Source organism: Nylanderia fulva, unplaced genomic scaffold (assembly GCF_048542155.1).
Source record: "Nylanderia fulva isolate GAGA-0341 unplaced genomic scaffold, ASM4854215v1 Scaffold7, whole genome shotgun sequence".
Classification (NCBI taxonomy): domain Eukaryota; kingdom Metazoa; phylum Arthropoda; class Insecta; order Hymenoptera; family Formicidae; genus Nylanderia; species Nylanderia fulva.
Window position 1 is genome coordinate 5,314,881 of NW_028190807.1, and position 15,042 is coordinate 5,329,922.

General features: G+C 35.5%; 1 protein-coding gene across 3 annotated transcripts in view; it reads right to left on the reverse strand.

Annotated features, from left to right (window-relative positions):
• Positions 1 to 15,042, reverse strand: part of Sema5c (Semaphorin 5c) — a 102,621-nt gene that overhangs the window by 70,968 nt on the left and 16,611 nt on the right. The window contains exon 1 of one of the 3 annotated variants that reach the window (XM_085488439.1): positions 12,777 to 12,856. The exons of the other annotated variants lie outside the window; for them this stretch is intronic. The gene's annotated coding sequence lies outside the window, so the exon portion shown is untranslated. Of the gene's footprint in view, positions 1 to 12,776; positions 12,857 to 15,042 lie in introns of those variants that run through there. 3 annotated transcript variants of the gene reach the window in all.

The window sequence follows — 15,042 nt, forward strand, 5'->3', positions numbered from 1 at the left end:
CGAACGCTACAGTGGTCCCGAAGATTTAAAGAGATAGCCACGGTTGTTCCTTCGAATATTAATATCTCTCATCACGGTATGTTCTTCTTGTCAAAGACGAAACGACATTCGAAATAAAAAGGGCATTCAATGAGAGAATATCTCTATATAAACATGTTACATTACAAATGATATTTCGTATCACGTTCGTTCTTCAAAATATTCTACTTTATAAAATTCTATAATAAAAAAGACATAGTAATATAAAATTGTGAAAAATGAAAGATTATAAATATTAAATATCATACTTTTTAAATATGATTTTTTTATCAATTTTTGTTATTCTTATTATTTTTACACATGAATATTTATTTTCGATATATTCCATTTTAAAATATGAATTTAACTGAAATAAATACTTCTTCATGATTTTGTTCTGAATATTTTTATGTATGTACAATATATTGGTTTTGCCGTGATTATACATTCCACGATTCGTACGAAACATCACGTCCTGTTTTATGAAATGTAGCAAAAATCCCGATCTATATTTATCATAGTTGATTCTATAGCTTCGCGCTTTCCCTCTTTTACCTCTCCTCCGAGTATCGCATTCAATCCGAAAGGCATCTTTCGGTCTGGATACTCCGAGTATATCGATAACTCGAGTGCGTCTGATGTAACGCGTCTGTTGACCCAAAAAATGAAGAGCGTCATCGACTCTAGGAGGCTGCAAATAGGATTTGATACCGTTCCCTCATACATATCTGTTTTGTTTCTCTCGATCGAGAGCTCTTCGAGTTCCATTGCTATTTTACTTTGAGAAAATAGCAACGCGAGATTTCTATATAATGATGAAAAATAATGCGCGATATACGGAAAATTGTGCAAATTGCAATATCAGTTTCTGCATATACATATTTGGACAAGCTGTCGCATCTCTAGTGACAGCTAATAATCTAATAATCAGCTATAAATCTAAGAAATTAAATTGGTATACGAGTTTCCGCGAGAAACGGATACTGAAGATGAAAAAAAAAAAAGAAAATTCCACCTCTTGATCCGGGAAGTTGCTCGGGTGAAAAAATGTTAAGTTGCATGCATAAGTACGCTACCCGTTAGATCTCTGAAGTTAACGCAAGCGGCATTACCATTTATCTCTAATTTGCTGCGACAGTCTCTTCGAGCGATGTCTGTCAATGACGGAGAAATCGCAATTATACCGTGTGTCAATTACGATTGCCGATAAAAGGCAATCTAACTGACAATCAGATTAATCGACGAAGCGGAAAATTTAACATCGATAAAATCCAACGTCTCACAAAGTTCCTACATTATATAGAGAGAAAGAAAAAGAGAAAAAAAGATCGGTCGCGATTTTGTGCCGTAAAGCTAAGAAGGAACTATCGAGTGACGACAAAGACGAAAGAATCTGCGTTCGTTCGCAAGAACTGACAGCCAATCTTGCGACAGTACAAAATGTATATTAATGACATTATCCGTGCGCTTTTTAACAAATATCCTTTCTTTTATGACACCAATTTCTTTTTTTCACAAACGTGCTTGGAAATCGATCGGACTCTTTCGAAAGATGCTCGAACGAATTCCTTCCACGTGACAGCCGCGACATAATAATTACAGCGCTCAACCTCAATAGGATCTGTCGTTAAAGACGGTGCAATTCTCGCTCTCGCGGACGATTTGGCGGTCGTAGCGCATTAATGTTACCAATACCATCTCGCGAATCGTTCTTGCGCTTGCTTGATCGCGACGGAAATTACGAACTTCCGCCGCCTGCATTAATTTACAAGTAGAGCCTCTGATGTTACACACAGAAATAACGTTTCAGAAACTTAAGATGTATTTTTATCAAAGTTTCTCGATCAAAATTCAGAGACGGTTCTCCTTCAATTCAAAATATCTAGGGTGTGAAAAATTTTTAATCGATTCAAGATATGAAAACAAAATTTAATTTAAAAAAATCAAGTTTTTTCTCTTTAACACGCACACACGGTGTCCAACACACTCAATGAAAAAAATTCCCTGATTTTTTCAGATTTTCCAAGACCAGAAATTAATTTTTTTCTTGACTTTTTAGTATCATTTTTTCTAAATATATAATTTGCATATATCTATATAAGTCAATTAAATGTTAAATCATGAAATTCTTGAGATATTTTTGTCAACAATAAAAAGGTTCGAAAGTTAAAACAAAAATTTAAATCAATTATACAATCTGCATTATGTACGATATCAAAACAAACATGTCACTATAAACTATATTTAAATAATTACCCTTTTTATTTATATTATATCAAATTTTTTAGTTTTATCTCTATCAAACACATTGGAATAAAATATGGTAACACGACGATGAAAATATAAATTAACGAACACGCTGTAGATAAATCGATTTTGAACACAGAAAATTAGAGTGCTGGGAGTCAAGGAAAAGTTTATATTTATTTAATAAAAAAATTGCAAATTATTGAGACAAATGTAGAATAATATGAAAAAATCCAGATAAATAGTAAAATTTCCTGACTTTTCCCTGACAATTCCAGATTTCTAAAATTCCCTGACAATGCCCGGATTTTCCTGACTGCTATAGATACCTTGTACAATATCAAACGCAGTAAGACAACAGCGTTCGATCGCGATTATGTGGGTGTCCAGTGTCGCGCATACCACGTAACGTAAGCATCGGCGCGAAGAAATGCTTTATCGTAATATATGCGATATTTTCGCAACGTGAGTGACGAACGACGCGGGAGGATAAAGCAACGGGCCCTCGCGAAAGACAGTGGGTGGCACTGTCCGCAGCCTCCAAACAGAGCCGGTTTTCACAATGGCGAGAGAACCGCCGTGGAAAGTCGCGCGTGCAACACGTCTTCCAACTGGAGGCTGCTGCCTCTCAGAAGCAGGCTCCATCGGCGAAAGATACCGGCGGCGTTTACGCGAGGAGAGGAATGGAAGAGAAAAAGAAAGAGACAGAGAGAAGTACATATGGGGTCCGAGAAAGGATGAGCGAGTTGGAGGGGACTACTTTACACGCGAACGCTCGCCCACGCATTCGCGTGAACTACGGAGAAATAAATATCGACGTCGATAGGTCACGCGAATCGTTATATACTTGCAGTTGCAACGCAGATTGACGGTCGTGCAGAAATCCCTACCGTTTTTTGGGAACATCAAACATATCGTCAATTTATCCCCGAATACCTGAATATTTATAGAAAAAAAAATTACAAAATTGCATATAACGATCAACGATACGTGTATATATAGATATACTGGTTAAAAAAAAATCTATATAAAAATAGAAATTTTTTTAATATTATATATTTTTAAAAAAATGAGAAGATATATCTTGTGCATTTACCTTCTAATTTTTATCTGGAAAGATAATTCCGTGTGTTTGCGAGAAATGATTTATAAAACAATTTCTGAGTAATAAATTAAGAATTCTAAGTGATTGCGGCGGCACATAATGTGTCCGGGAGACGTACAATACTGTCGCTTTCACTCGCCGCAAAATCAGTGTGTCAAAACACGTGCGTTAATGTCAAAACTGCGCAAATCGAAGATTCATCGGCCGCGCGCGCGGCGGGATGATTTAACATGCATACGCTATTCGTTACCAATACAAATACTAATCCAACGAGTACCGACGAATCACCGAGGATAGTTACTTGAGGAGGAAATAAATCGTCGCCGTAAACTCGCGACATAATAAATTATCGGGAGAAGAGAGATCTTCGAGCGGCGGTTGATTTAATTCGCGTCGAGTGGCTTGAGAGTCGTTCGTTTTCAAGACGCATAGAAAAGACGGAAAGAACAATCACTGGAGGGACCAATTAATATGGACCTCCTAGCCGACGACCGGAAGTGCAACGGACGGAGGATATCTCGTCACACGTGACTGGAAAAAAAATCTCTATAGCGGAACGCTAACAAGATGACAATGAATCGCGCGATCGATACTGTTAGACGACTAAACGATATTCTCAGGTCGAAGATCCCTCTTTCACTGGTCCCAGATAAAGGTGTCGTAGATATAATTAGAAAGGAATGCGACGACACGAAATCGATCGGTCTTCGATTCTTTACGACTAGTTCATTAAGATAATATTCATGTGGAACATCAAATCAATAATTATTTTAATAATAGGTATACCTATTAATTAGACATAAAAAGTAAATTAAATTTCAAAGATCAAATATCTATAAATTATACATGCATCAAACTTATGAATATTTGCTTTCCGTTTGAATGAAATAAAATTTGAAAAAGTAATGCAACAGATTTTATTATAAACATAACGAGTAAAGAAATATGAGAACTCGCTATAAGAATAATCAATTTCTTACAATGGCATTTAAAGAGATTTTAACGACGTCACCGGTCGTATGATCGTTATATTTAATATCCTAGGTAAAGTAGGCTCCAACAATAAGACGGGGCTACAAGCGCAGTTTCATAGTTAGGCGTGAACACGCACGCGAGCGTAAACGATCCTCCGTGACCGATACTTGGGCACGATCGAAGCCGGGCCTAAGAGAGGAAGGGAACGAGACGACAAAACGATCCGTACGGTATCAAAGGGCGGTGCGCGCATGCTTATTACGTAATTGAATGAACGTCGAGATAAGAACGAAAATTATCCACCGTCTTTTCTCGCGTCGCGAGAGAAACCCGAGACTCGTGAGCGCCGTCCCTTTATCGGAATTATTGTGTGTGTGTGTGTTTTGTGTGTGCACGACCGCAGAGATTGATTTCCAGGTGATAAAAAAACATAACTCAAAAACATATAATATTACAATGAAATAATGATGACCGGGAATATATATCGTTAGACCGAAAATTTCTACCATTCATATATGATAATAGTATTTTAATTTTCTTTCTTTTTAATAAAAATATTTATTTGTTTCAAAATATAAGTTTTATATACCAAATTAATTACTGCAAAATTTCATACAGCGAAAGGCTGAGGAAAATAATGAATTGCGGTGCACATTGCGCGTTACGACCACCGCCAGCGCGTTAACCGCCGAACAAAGGACCGACTATAAACCCGGGCACGGTTATAAACCAGGCCTGCCAAGCAGAACGCACGAAATTCGCGACCGCGTCTGAAATAACACAAAGAAGGAAGAAGGATGAAAGTACACAAGCCGTCGTGGCAGCAAGAGGAAGCACGACGAATTTGGATTAACTAAACCAGAGTGTCCAGCAGACTCAATGAAAAAATTGCCTGACTTTTTCAGATCTTCCACAAGACCAGAAATTCATTTTTGCCCAGACTTTTTAGTATCATTTTTTCCAAATATATAATTTGCATATATCTATATGATAAATCAATTAAATGTTAAATCATGAAATCCTTGAGATATTTTTGTCAACAATGAAAAGATTCGGAAGTTAAAACAAAAATGTTAATCAATTATACAATCTGCATTACGTACGATAATCGAAACAAACATGTTACTATAAACTATTTATTATATCAAATTTTTTAGTCATCTCTATCAAACACATTGAAATAACACGACGATAAAAATATAAATTAACGAACACACTGTAGATGAATCGATTTTTAACAACACAGAAAATTAGCGTGCTGGGAGTCAAAAAAAAGTTTATATTTCTTTAAAAAATAAAAAATTTCAAATTATTGAAACAAATATAGAATAATGTGAAAAAATCCAGATAAATAGTAAAATTTCTTGACTTTTCCCTGACGATTCTAAATTTATAAAATTCCCTGACAATGTCGTCCGATTTTCCAGATTTCCCTGACCGCTAGACACCCTGTAAACTAATCCAAAGCTTTAGTTTCATTCTTTAGATTCATTCTTTTCTTTTCAATTTACGTCCTAACATTTTCATAGAAAAGCTATTTCAAAGTGACATAATTTCTTCAAAGAAAAATTGCCAATTAAGCTTAATTCGAAATTGAAGTAATAATTCAGTCTGCTTGAACGTTTCGCTTTCTCTCTCTCTCCTCTACCTGAATATCTAATTATGTCTCTCTTAATGGGTGTCTAGAATTTGAGATGGAGAGATAGTGCGTGCGTGTCTGCGTGAAGTGGATACGATTTCGAAATTTCGACAGCGGCTTTTCAAAGTTCTATCGGATGATAAATAGAAAACGACGTACTATATATCAATTCACCGAGTAATTTCTCATTAATCAGTAGCCGGATGACAAGCCGGACACGAAAGCACGACGAGCGGGCAAGAAAGACGTTCTCATCGCAGCTTTCAGAAACGCATAGATGTAATGATATACAGGCGCGAGAAGAGGACGTATGATTAATCGCGCTTGCGGTATCATCATTTTCGATCTACGCGCGCGCGCATACACGCGCATAATTAGGTGTAAACCGATAATTGGCCGCAAGGCCAGAGAGGGCAAGCGACCTTGAGCGTCGCGAAGGGTTTCGCCGGAGCGCGATTTCGCGCTGTTTTATTCGCGGGCCGAATTGTTAGCCCTACCCCGTGGGGCATAATATTTTGACTGGGCCCCGTAGGCGTGTATAAGAGTGTGTCAGGCTGTAATCACGCGCTCGATTAATTCCAACGTCGACGCGAGAGGCGATGGCCAGAGAGAGAGTCTGCGCCAGGAATACGTGCGCCGACTGTATGCATAAACGTGACTACCACAAACGATTAGGGTAAATAAGACTTTTCGCCCGGAGGGATAAATAAACTCGAGAATATATTCGGAATTTTTTAATCATTTTAATCGATTGCTCCGCGCGATAAATCGCAAGATTTTCTCTCATTTTTTTTACCAAGCGTCTGTGCAGTCGTTCACTTTCCAAAATAAGTTTAGCCCAAAATTATTATACAAATAAATTTTGTAGAAAAAAGATATATATATATATATATTAGGGTGGTCGTTATATAGGTTTTTTCAAAATTTTAATGTTAGATGGTCGTAAATCAGCTCTAAATGTAGAAAAAAAAAATCTCTAATTTTTTCAGATTTTTATTTTGAGTCCTGAGTCTCCCTGTTGGCATGTAATTTTATTAATAATTTTATTAATACCACAGTTCTGCAGCTGCTTCTGTCATCAATTTTTGTTGTAAATAGTTTGAAATTTTAGTGAAAAAAAGTTGAAACTATTTGAAAATACCGAAAATATAGTATAAAATAATATAAAATAGTTAAATAATATAAATAGCGGAATAGCCCATACAATATTTATGACTATCTTTTATGAAAAATTAAATAATTTTGTTCACTACTAAAACTGAAGTACATTAAGTATTTTTTCAAATTATAAAAAATATAATATAAATAATATTTAAATAACATATAAATGAATAAATAAATGAACTGATATAAGAATATAACATAACACGTGTAAACAGGGAGACTCAAGGCTAAAAATAAAAATCTGAAAAAATTAGAGAATTATTTTTTCTACATTTGGAGCTGATTTATGACCATCCAACATGATGTTCAATTTAACGACCACTCTAATATATATATATATATATATATATATATATATATATATATATATATATATCTTTGTAACATTCTGCATAGAAATTTGATTCTCTATTTCAATTTCGATAAATTAGTTTTCAATGAAGAGAGATGCAGTCGTCAAGTCAACGGTGGATGCTGTATCGATTGAAATATTCTAAAGAGATGCAAATTGTATATATCCTTACGGGAGAATCGTACTCTCGCGTTCACTCGTCTGTGTTTTCATCGGACCACTTTTGCGAAGGACAGAATTTATTCTTGGTGTACCGCACAAAAGTGTCTATAAATATCAGGAGAAGGGAGCACTGTGTTGGCATCATCCCGAAGATCTTTTTTTTAATCGCGCCTTTCTGCAAAGAAGACCCTCCCCATTCTACGGATCCCGAAAACGTATTTATTCTTCGGCTCTACGAGAGAAACGAGACATCATACGGCAATATCGGTTTTCTCGAGTCATGTTTTAAAGATTCTGCTAAGGGTTAAGTGGTTCCATTCATCAGGAAAAATTCTTTTGTTTCCGATAAAAAAAAAAGTAACATCTAAAAATAACACTCGAAAATTTAGTAAAATGTAATGTTTCGTTTTATTTTTAGACTCAAAGAATAATTAACGCATATTATAAAAGTGAACAACGTAGTCTCGATTTTTATTATTTACAAGAGATTGTCAAAATAAATATAAAAGAATTGCGGTCTCATTTTCCCCGTGTGTTTGTTATAACAATGTTTCTCCGTTTCATGCTATAAATTCTCCCATATACTCGTACAATGGCCAAGTAAAAAAATATGGAAGAAAAGATACAAATATATCAGCGGTACGATGTTATCGAGGCATCGTAAGCATTTCCGGCCGGTGACACCTGCTTTCTCAGCATTAAAACGATCGCCACGTCGCCTTTTATAACCGCCCGCGTCGTCGCCGTTTACTCTAATGCCGTAGTAAAAATGCATCCGTGCGACACAAAAGTCCGCCATAGGGCTCTTTAAAGGCAGCCCCGTAGTTTACGATTTCCGCGACGATATGTCGCGCCTTAAAACGCTTTATATCGTCATTTCTGCCACGTTCGTCCGCCCTTCTTATCTCGGCGATATTCGCATCGCCGAGATAAATCCTATCTATCCATTCAGTTGTCCGGCCCGAAGTAACTCGACTTCCTCTCGCGATTCGACATAGAGTCGTTGCGGTCCTCGAGTGTTCTCGCGGTTGCAGAATGAGACCCGCGCATATATGGTTCCACGCGTAGCGTCGTAAATCTCTACGATTGTCCGCTTTTTCTTATATTTAAGTTCTCACCGCGCGCGAGACGATCCACTCTTAAATCTCTCTCTCTTTCTCTCGCTCCGGCCGGTTCCACCCGCGGATAAGCCGACGGATAATCGATCTTCGCCGGCTGATTAAACCTCGCTGGAAATGTACGTATGCCGCGCGTTATATCGAAGCACGCTTGACGACTGCACGTAATTGATTCACGATCGCGGTCGCGCAGTATTAGCCGTGGCGTAAGTTATAGGGAAAGGATAAACCAAATTGCGCTTCCTCCCGAGAGGATGAAGCCGAGATAAATTCGCGAGATTTAAAAACCCGCTTATCTTCTCGCAATTATCTTGTTCGGTGTTACAATCTATTTCCTAATAATCTATCAAAGTCATATAGCAAGTATGTAACATATATTTTTAAATAGATGTTTTAAGGTGTACTTGAAAAATTCATTTTTTCTTAAATAAAATGATTATCAATCATCAAATTATATGCACAGACTATATCAAGGTGTTTATACTAAAATTTGGAAATGAAATTTGAGGACACAAATATTCGATGCAATATTTTCTTATATTATATTTGAATGCTTAAACTCTATAAACAACTTATGCATACTTTTAGACTTTATAAATAAAAAATATATTATTTACAAAGATAAAATACTTTAATAATTTCAGCTGAATGTTTAGAAGCAAATCAAGGATCTACGAAAAATTCAAGTGCATTTTCAGGATTTTTAAAGGACAAATAAAATTCCAGAATATTTTCAGGACACCCTGATAGAATAAAATTCAAAAATTCCAACGTTTTGTTCGGTAGACTAATTTATACTCGAATTTTTCTCGCGCGATAGATAAATGATAGGGCGTTTATGTTCGTAGCTTTTTTCCGAGGGCATATATCCGCGAATAAATGGATCCTTTCTAGCTCTCCTTCTCGCGGGGTGTGGCAGTCGCGATTGCGAGCGCTTCGCGTTCGCGTTAACTTGGACGATGCGATTTATCTTACCCACAGCGAGAGTAGGCTGGAAATACGGCGCGGCCGCATCTCTCGCCGGTGTGCGTGCTGTGCACGTGCACGCATTAGAACGTGTGAGGCAGGAGTTTTATGGGAGCGGGTCGCCAAACATGGTAACATGCCCGCGACTTACCTCTCTCACAGAGGCCTTCCTTCGTATCTCTTCGAGAGAAACGCGTGTCTATACGGATATGATCATCTTTTCCGCGGTCAAGTTCTAAAATACTTCCTATTTACACGGGATAATCACCTATAGAATGTCCAGCAGACTCAATTCAAAAAATTCCCTGACTTTTTCAGATTTTCCAACACCAGAAATTCATTTTTTCCCTGACTTTTTAGTATTATTTTTGATTTGATAAATCAATTGAATCATGAAATCCTTGAGATATTTTTGTCAATAATGAAAAGGTTCGGAAGTTAAGACAAAAATTTAAACCAATTATACAATCTGCATTATGTACGATAATCGAAATAAATATGTCACTGTAAACTATTTAAATAATCACCTATTTATTTATATCATATCAAATTTTTTAATTTTCTCTATCAAACACATTGAAATAACACGACGATGAAAATATAAATTAACGAACACGCTGTAGATGAATCGACAATGTTTGACAACACAGAAAATTAGTGTACTGACAGTTAAGGAAAAGTTTATATTTATTTAATAAAAAATTTCAATTATTGAGGCAAATGTAGAATAATGTGAAAAAAATCCAGATAAATAGTAAAATTTCCTGACTTTTCCCTGACAATTCCAAAATCAAATTTCCTGACAATCCCCGGTTTTCCAGATTTCCCTGACCGCTAGACACCCTGTTATTGCATGTCATTGTCATAATGATTAATCTGGTAATAAATTAATGGAGAGATTATTAATATTAATATTTGAAATTAATTATCAAAATCGCGAGATTCTAACATACCAATATATCTATTCCAATTGACGCGACTCTAGCATGACAATAATATCTATTTGGGGATATATGTTATAGTTAGATTAATGTTTTAAACTTTTCGCAAGGATCATTGATATATGCGAGAAAAGTTTCACAAGCAGGAAAATACAGAAAGCACTCTTGTAATTTGTCTCGAGCAAACAAACGAGAAAGAAGATTCGTCTTCAAACTTCCGCCCCTACATTAAAGTCGGAAGGCTTTTTTCGAGAGAAAATGGCGAACCGGTATATATATGGTAACGCGCGAGGGGATAACCACTTAATGTAATCGTGGGACAGTGTCCCCGAAATCATTATGAAATCCTTATGAAATCCTTATGAAATCCTGTGTAATTGTTTGCAATCAGATGTAATTGATAAAGTCAAATGAAATCATGCGGAATCATTAGAAATCATAATGAAATCATATGTAGTCAGCAGAAATCATTTTGAATTTTCGTGTAATCATTGGAATCATGTGTAATCATTATGAAATCTGTGATGAAATCATGTGTGGCACGAGCACTTTTCGTAGTAAATTGCGATCAAATTCAAGATAAAATGCTATTTATAATTTTATGTGTCACATAAAATCCTAAATGATTACATGTGCAATCACGAAAATGCATTGTGTAATCAGATGAAATCATTACTTTTATGAAATGATTTCATATGTAATGAAAAAAATCCATTTGCAATCAGATGAAATCATTTGTAATCAGATGAAATCATTTATAATCAGATGAAATCGTTTGTAATTAGATGAAATCATGAAATCAAATGAAATCATGAAATCAAATGAAATCATGTAATCTGTGGGACAACATTTTAGCTAGTGGTTACCCCCTCGGTAACGCGATTTATGGATATATCTCGCGGAATGAAGGTGAAAATTATAGTCGAAGAGTAGGCTAAAGGAGAACGGGATAAGAAATCTCGCATTTCCGATGAAAAGAGATCGACGAGGGGCGTGGGAAGAGGGGGAGGAAAGGGGAGAAGGAGCAGTAGGAGGTCACGTGTTCGCGCCACGCACTTCGCGCGTTTAATTACTATTATTAATTTGCGTGCGGCTTAGGAATAAAGTGCGTGTAATCGCGCGGATGTCTAGCGACGGGTTCGCAATTTACCGCCGCACCTGCGACCACAAACACATCGTGGATATTAAAATAACTCCTGCCGGCGGTTTTGCACGAGGAATCATATATGTACCTGCCCTGAAAAAAAATTATTGAATTCGAATATATATTCACTGCAATACTATATACCTAATAAATTATTTATTTGAAACTAATAATATTGATTTGATGTGAAAAATATTTATTTGATATAAGAAGGTACTTTTCAAGATGCAGATAAATATTTACTTGTTTCAAATAAATGATTGATTAGGGCATTAGTATTGAAATAAATATTTATTAATTTAATAACTTTTTTTCAGTGTACAAAAACGAAGATATTTGACAAATAGGGAAAACAACAGGTAGTTCGGATCGCTCTCTCCTTCTCCTTGCTTTCTCTTATCATCACTGATAATAGGGCTATCTCTGGGCTTGACCTCCGCTTTGGAATCTCGCGGAGACGATTTCATCACGGGGTCGAAGTTTCGATCTCGAATAAAACCAAGAAGGAGGAAGAAGATGGATGGCCCGGAGAAAATCAGAATTTTATGAACTTCGCGCACTTTTTGACGCAAAACATTCCGCGAAAATGGAGCAAATTAAAAATTAAAAACAATCGGCGAATGTACGTAAAAATAGTATAATGCATAATTGGTTTAGTGTAGCAAATTAGTGTATATGTACAACGATCGATGTTCGTACATATGAAAACATTGATGAAGTTTCGAATTATAAGTTTCTCCCGAGTTATATAGGTATACGTTACAAGTGGGATGGGAAAATACACTGCTTTTCTTAATTTACGAGCGTAGTTCCTTCATTTCAATGTTATACGTTAGCGGAAGTTGTGAAATGTTGAAATGTTTGCGCAATCTCGTAAAGTACGGTTACAATATGCCTGGAAAGGTAACTTAAATATCTCTCTATATAGCTCTATGTATACTTTACCATGAGTGTTCATTATCACAATCTTCATTCCTTGTTGACACAAAGTTATTTCTGACTACATTTCGTATAGTAACGTACGACACAAATTCAGAAATATATGTATCAAAATAAAAATAAATTACATTCAAAATCGTTTGTATTATTTGTATAAACGGAGTTTTATTAATTTCCAAAAAGAAGAAGACGCGGGAGAGATTTATTTACTGTCGCAAATTGCGCTGATTCAACATGCATTTCGTTCGCGCACATATCCTTTTATGTTATCGATATATCAGATACATATATATATCCGATCAGATATAATTCTCCTTCGCGCTATAAATGTCCCGCCGATATCGAGCGAATTCTTCTACAAGAGCGCGACGAGCAAGAAAAAAAGAGAACGATTCCTGATTTATAGTGGTAATAACTCGAGTGTAGCGGACATCTGTTCGGATCCTATCTCTAAATTCTCAACACGAACGATCTCGGTGGCAGTCGCGGTAATGAGCACGCAAGTGTTATACACGCGAATGAGATGGGCTGAGAAAAGATTTCGCGAGAAAATAGCATGTTCTTGCTGTCTTAGGAATGATAAATGCATAGAATTAAACATACACATTAATATAAAAAAAAAAAAAAATGTTCGTTGAATTTGAAACAAAAATTAAAACCTTTGCACGACATGAAACATTTTATTTTATCTTGAAACAAATTTTATTTTGATAAAAATTTATCAGTATTTCCAGCAGATTCAATCAAAAAGTTCCCTCAGACTTTTTCAGATTTCCCAAGACCAAAAATTTATTTTTCCCCTCACTTTTTAGTATTATTTTTTCCAAATATATATAATTTGCATATATCTATATAATAAGTCAAATGTTAAATCATAAAATCCGTGAGATATTTTTGTCAACATTGCGAAAAAATTCGGAAGTTAAAACAAAAATTTAAATCAATTATACAATTTGCATTATGTACGATAATCGAAACAAACATGTCACTATAAACTATTTAAATAATCATCTTTTTTATTTATATTAAGTGTACCAAATTTTTTACCTTTGTCTCTATAGTTAGTTTTGTCAAGCACATTGAAATAAAATAACACGACAATGAAAATATAAATTAACGAACACGCTGCAGATGAATCGATTTTTAACAAGACAGAAAATTAGCGTGCTGGCAGTCGAGGAAAAGTTTATATTTATTTAATAAAAATTTTCAATTATTGAGACAAATGTAGAATAATGTGAAAAAATCCAGATAAATAGTAAAATTTCCTGACTTTTCCCTAACAATTCCAGATTTATAAAATTCCCTGACAATGCCCGATTTTTCAGATTTTCCTGACCGCTAGATACCCCGTTTATTTATATTTATATTCAGGTTTCAAACCTTTTTTAAATTAATTTTAATTTAAAAAAAAACTGACAAAAAATATATCAAATTTTTTGAGAAAAAAGAGCTAAAAGATTGCGATAAAGTGTGTCACGCTGTTTATTCCTGACGAGTTACTATAGAATGTTTGTTTTGCATTATGAAAGTATTTACTATTTTCTCCTTTTGTAGATCTAGATCCGTCTCGTGTAAATTTCTCTCTCTTCCTCTCTTTCTCTCTGTCTCTCTTATCCTCTCGACCGCTCAATCTATCGCAGTCGAGGCGCGATGATTCATTCGCATGCAAGCAATCGCTGAGGGAAAGGTGAGGAAGAGGGGATCATAGATGAACGGCGTGTCTGCCGCCGCTTCATCGTAAATAAATCACGATCTCTCCGTTAACGTCGCGGATCTCGACATATGGCCGAGATTGTTTGCGCTAATTAATAACATCGTGTGCTGTGCATGTATATGTATTATATATGTTCGCGAAATTGCGCATGTTCCTCTGCTTCATATTTTTTCCCGCCTCATCATTTTATTTTCCCGATCTATTATTATCGTTGATGAAACTCGATCTGCTCGATTTGCAATCAAAAACGCGTCTTTAGTGCAAATTTTTAATGTCATTTTTTCGCAAAAATACTTATGTAATCGAAACATTTGAAAATTGTATAAAGTCCTTTTCGTATTTGTCTACCTTCTCGTCAAATTATATAATAATGTATAATATAACACGCATATATCAATCTATTGTACTAGAAAATATTATTCCAAGCTACTACAAATCATTAAAGAATATACGATGTAGAGAGCAACATGACGAAACATTGATAAAAATAAAACTATTACATCGGCAACGATTAAGCTATTACTTCTCGAGATGCTTGTAGATCAAGTTCTATTC